Source organism: Cricetulus griseus, chromosome 2, assembly GCF_003668045.3.
Source record: "Cricetulus griseus strain 17A/GY chromosome 2, alternate assembly CriGri-PICRH-1.0, whole genome shotgun sequence".
Lineage (NCBI taxonomy): Eukaryota > Metazoa > Chordata > Mammalia > Rodentia > Cricetidae > Cricetulus > Cricetulus griseus.
In genome coordinates, this window is record NC_048595.1 from 399,422,548 (window position 1) to 399,428,547 (window position 6,000).

Consider the following 6,000-nt stretch of genomic DNA (forward strand, 5'->3'; position numbering starts at 1 on the left):
GTTTCTGAGTCTTTTGAATGGGTTCTGTTATTCATGTTTCCCATGGTCTTCCCATAGCTCTTGACAGTATACATTCTTTATCCCTCAGGCCTCTCTCTGGAGGCAGAAATGGGACTGGCATGTGTGGCATGATGTGTGCCACGAGTATGTGCACATGGTGTCCTTTTAGATAGAGTCAGCTAGGCGGGGAGGAAGGACATGACCCACACAAACCTCAAGTCATCCAAGGGATTGTTATTTTGCCTGCACGGCAGCTGTGGGTTAGACTGACTTTTCATTGAACTGACTGACCCAAGAAGGTGCTTTGGCATCTTCTATATGTGATTTCATTGGGCCCGAGTGAGGCTATGCCAGCTGTCTGGGGTCAATTTTGTGAAGTGTCTGTACCAACCAATTAAAAGATAAAGGTGGCTGGGTGATGGTGGTGCACGCATACCTTTAACTCCAGCACTCAGAAGGCAGAGGCAGGCGGATCTCTGAGTTTGAGGACAGCCTGATCTACAAAGTGAGTTCCAGGACAGCCAGAGCTATACAGAGAAACCCTGTCTTGAGAAACAAAACAAATAAAAAAAAAAAAAGAGAAAGAGAGAGAATAAAGGTGATGGAATGGCTGGATTGGGTCAGATTCTGACAGTGCTAAAATAAGATCCACAGACTGAAGAGAGATAAGCAATAAGACCAGCTGGCACTGTGTTTCGTGTTGGCCAACTAACTAAAAGATTCTCTTTTCAGCCAATCTTTATATTCTGTGCATGTATATGTGGAGGTCAGAGGACAAGTTGAGGAAGTTGGTTCCATCCTCCCACCATGTAGATTTCAGGGATCAGCCTTAGGTGTCAGGCTTGGCAGCAAGACCTCTTTACTCACTGAACCCTCTCACTAGCCCCTTTAAACCTATTTTTGACAGATGCTACAACAGCATCTGACAGTTGCAGGACCTAAATGTGTTTGGACCCTGGACCTCCACTAGCATTGGGAAAGAGGACAGTAGTACCAGTGACTTGTATTTGGAAGGATAAAACAATGACATAGGCTGTGTCTGTGATCACATGAATATGTGATCATGTGATCGGTAGTGTAACTGAATCTCACATCACAGAATTAGAAGGTGTGGAAGAACTTTGGAGATCTTGTAGAAGCTGAACTCAAGAGAGTATCTCAGAACAAGCACATGACCTAGACACATTTAGAGACTGTGCTAGGTTTCTTGGGTTACAGTAACAGACTACCACAGGCTGAGGGGCTTAAACAACAGAAATGTCGTTTCTCAAGTCCTGGAGGCTTGATCCCCAAGATCAAGATGTTTAGCACTATTGGTCTCTCCTAAGGGCCCTTTCCAAGGATCGGAGGTGACCGGCATACCCTTCAGTCATCACTCAGTGTACGTACGTGAACTAGCCTCTTCTCATAAGGACACAGTCCAACCTGGATGGAGGGAGGAATCCACCTTCAAGATCTCATTTGAAATCAAAGACCTCATCACAAGCCACAGTCACATTTGAAAGCACTAGAAGTTAGGAATTCAGGCTGAAGAGACGGCTCAGTGGTTAAGAGCACTGGCTGCTTTTCCAGAGGACCTGGGTTCAATTCTCAGCTCCCACATGGTAGCTCATAACTGTCTGTAACTCTAGTTCAAGGGAATTTGACACCCTCACACAGACACACATGTAAGCAAAACACCAATGCACATAAAAGAAAAATAAACAAATCTTTAAAAAATTAGGAATTCAGCACATATGAGTTTTGAAGGGATAGAGCTGAGCCCATAACTGACACCAATGACCTCGGACTCCCAGTCACAATGTCAGTGTTCCCACATTAGACTGAACAATCAGGGGAATTTGGCTTCTGAAATAGTTAATTCTTATTTGTTTCCTAGTGCTGGGGAATTTGTTGTTTGTTCCTTAATTTTTAAATTGAACCAAGTGTGGTGGTGTGTGCCGGTAGTCCCAACACTTGGAAGGCAGAGGCAGTGGATCTCTATTCAAGGCCAGCCTGATCTATATAGCCGGCTCGAGGGCAGCCAGAACTGCATAGCAGAGAGACCCTGTCTCAAAGAATCAAAAATGTTTTTTAAATGTATTTCTCTTTATGGTGCTAGGGATTGGACCTAGGGCCTTGTACATGCTAGGCACATGCTTCGCTACTAATCTGTAGCCCCCCACCCCCACCCATCTCCTTCTACTGTTTGAGACAGGGACGGGAGTGTGTGTGTCTCACTAAGTTGCCCAGGCTGGCTTTGAACTCACTCTGTAATTTAGGCAGAACTTGAACTTTCTGCTTCAGTTTCTCAAATAGCTGGGATTCCAAATCCATTCAGAGTCAACAAGAGACTGAAAGCATTTCTTGGCATCAAGGGCCAGTGGAAGGTAAAACAAACCCGAGGAAGGCTCTGTGGCTAGGTAGTCGCTTACTTACTTACTTACTTACTTACTTTATTTATTTATTTATTTATTTATTTATTTGGCTCTTTGAGACAGGGTTTCTCTGTGTAACAGTCCTGGCTGTCCTGGAACTCACTCTGTAGACCAGGATGGAGATAGCCATTCTTAAAGAACTATTTATTTCTTATGTGTGTGAATGTTTTGCCCACATTATATATGTGCACTATGTGCTTACCTAGTACACACAGAGTTCAGAAGAAGTTGTTGGTTCTCCTGGAACTGGACTTAAGGATGGATGGGAATCACCATGTCAGTGCTGAGAACTGAACCTGAGTCCTCTGTAATTCCAACAAATGCTCTTAACCACTGAGTCACCTCTCCACTAAAATACATAGATGGGTGTTTTAAACCAGATTCATTTGACTGAAGTAAACTCAGTGAGAGCCCACCCGAGATGCCCAGAGAACCCAGGTATCTGGCAACCCAGGTATCTGGCAACTGTCAAATATAACAAGTTCTTTCTAGAATGTAACCAGAATTCCCCATGCTAAGCCCAACCCTATCACCTGCCTCTAGGCCTGAGCTGGATAGGACTGTCATATCCGGAACCAGGTTCTTTTGTCTTGAAGCTTAAAGAGGCTCCACAACTTTTTATGTCTCCTTTCTTCTTCTCAGTCTGGGAGTGGGGGGAACTCAGAAGCAAAAGAGCTGCCCCACAGCTCTGCTCTGGAACCCTATGCCAGCTCTAGGAAAGGGATTGTAGAAGGTGGCACAGACACAGTGTGAAAGTGGCCTTCTAATGCCACAGAAATAAAAGATGGACTCGGGTGGGATTATGCAGTATCTTGTATGAGTGGCATGTGCCCTACAGTGGACACAACCAGGAATGAGGGCCCATGGCCTTAGGATGGTTCCAGTTCCTCAGCCAAATGAATTTCTGTTTGGAGCCTTGATGGGAACAATTCCAGAAGCTATCCAACTGAAAACAAAGAAAAGCATGTTCAGGGGCAAGCTTTGGAGAAGACTTATTGGAATTAGAGCATGTGGTCTCTGTCTGAGCCTCAGTTTCCCTTCCTTCACAGCAAGGTAGTTTTATTAGGCATTGCAAAGATCCTCCCAGCTCTGAGATTTAAGCAAAGACTGGAGAATGCTGGGGGGGCAGGGAGAAGGAATACTCTTTGTAGCAAATCAAATGATGGACTATGTGTCTCTGTGAACCAAACCAGGCACAGAAAACTCTCCATCTTCATTCCAGAGTTGGTGGGGGGTGGGGGAGCTGGGTGTTTGCTGTGGTGTCTCCTCATTTGACGACTCAACCTTTCCCACAGGGCTCCTGCAGACACACCATGGGGAGCTGCTTCCCTTAAGGACCCTACTCACTGGAGAGAGAGGCCGGGGTTAGATGGGGTGGGCAGCTGGGGGTCAGTGTGTCTGTGTGATGCCAGCAACCAGGTGAAAACAGAAAAATCGGCTCCCTATCTGCTTAGCTTCAAATAGGAGAATAAAGGGATCCAATTTTGTTGCTTTCATCTGAAGTTCGTGGATAATGAGATACAGGATCAGCCTTATGAGCGATGCATTTAAAACCTCTGGGAAAGCTCTGCTTCCCCCTCCCAATTATCCTGCCACTGAAATGCCTTAAGTTCCACCATTAGAGCACATGGTGTTAACTACAGCTCTCTGCAGATCACATCTTAAAAACCCAACTGCACCACCGGGATAGTTTATCAAACAAGGATAGAGTCAGAAAAGTAGTGTTGGGGGAGTCCTGGGGTAGGGGTGGGGGTGGGGATGCTGAAGATCAATCATTAGTTTCACCAGCTGACCCTTTGTGGGGAAGCTGAGCTCAGAGGAGGAAGTGAGAATTCAGGGACTCCCCTAGAAAACAGATGCCTGCAATTATGGGTGTATTCTATGTCTGAGGAAGGGGTGGGTTCAAAGTGGTTACAGTAGTGATCAGGCTGAAAAATGACAAGGGCTATGGTAAAGCTGAATTCAGAGAAGCCAAGAGTCGCACAGTATACATGTGCCTGGGGCAGCCACCAGAGAGGCCAGTGTAGAAATGCCTCCTGGAGCTAGGTGGTGGTGGCACACGCTTTTAATCTCAGCATTTAGGAGGCAGAGGCAGGGAAATCTCTGAGTTTGAGGCCATCCTGGTCTATAGAGGTAGTTCCAGGACGGCCAGGGCTACACAGAGAAACCATAACTCAAAAAAAAGGAGCCCTTTGGACACACCCACAGAATGTGAAAGAATTTTTGGACAAAAAGAATATATTGCATTCCCATGATTATTGACATTTTATGTAGCCCACAAAGCAATATTTGTAAGTGTTAAAACACAGCAGATAGAGAAATATATAACCAGGATTCAAGTCCCATCATGAGACTTTGAGCAGGTGACTTGACCTCCTGAGATTATATATCTTCATCAATACAGCATAAGGCATCTAGAATATAGCAGTCTTTGTAAGTGGAAACTATTACAGCCGTAAGTGTTCAGGGGGCTGCAGGAATACTACCTGCAATTTGGAACTAAATTATGGAATAAATGACCACCGTGGTCAGAATAAAGCAGAATTCCTGACCAAGTAATGGATACTTTACCTGGATGAGTCTAGGCAACTGAATTTTTTTAAAAAAAATATTTATTTATTTATTATGTGCATTGGGTTTTTGCCTGCATGTATGTCTGTGTGAGGATGCCATATTCCCTGGAATTGGAGTTACAGACAGTTGTGAGCTGCCATGTGGGTGCTGGGAATTGAACATGGGTCCTTTGGAAAAGCAATCAGTAATCTTAACCGCTGAGACATCTCTCCAGCCCTAGGCAACTGAATTTTACCTTTTGAGATCTGGTAATAAAAGAAAGAGGAATTTCTATACCTTTCCATATAACCTGGAAAGCTTTGAGGGGGGACAACATTGGCTTAACTCAGAGACAAGGTGGATGGCGATGCTTTAAGGAAAATCATAAATTACCCTCACTCAAATTTGTATCATGGAGAATATAATGTATGAAAAATTATTTTCAGTTAAAATGTTTTTGTCATGGCTTTTACCACACGGGTATGAAATTCCATTGTTGTAGCTATTTCCCTCCTCCTGGGCAATGGCTTCTGAGGACTTTCAGCCAAAAAAAAAAAATTGCCTAGGAGAATGTGTGTCAACACATTAGTGAAGGTTTCCTAATCTGGCAATCTGGCTGTTAACCAGTGCAGAAGAGGAGGCTGGGACTCAGGACAAATTAAGTTTGAGTAGGACTGGGGTTATTAAAGGGCCAGAGCACAGGCTTCTACTGTCCAGGAAGTATACTATGGAATGCATGGACAACAGAAAGGCTTAGGGATAAAAAGAAAAAAAAAGACACCAAATGGGAATGGGACCTATCAAGAATGCCAGGCATGCCATTCCCCTGTGATTTAGGGGGATGTAGATTTGATTCTAACTTGATATTGACTCTACCTGGCTCTTGTGCTTTCCAGCCTGGACTGGCTCCTTCCCAGGGTATGATTGTGTTCTTGGGATTGTTGGTAGGGGCTGATCCTGGGGACCAGGAAATCAGCAGCACCCAGGGGCTCAGTGACCTAGCTAGGCAGCACTGCTTCTGCTCAGACTC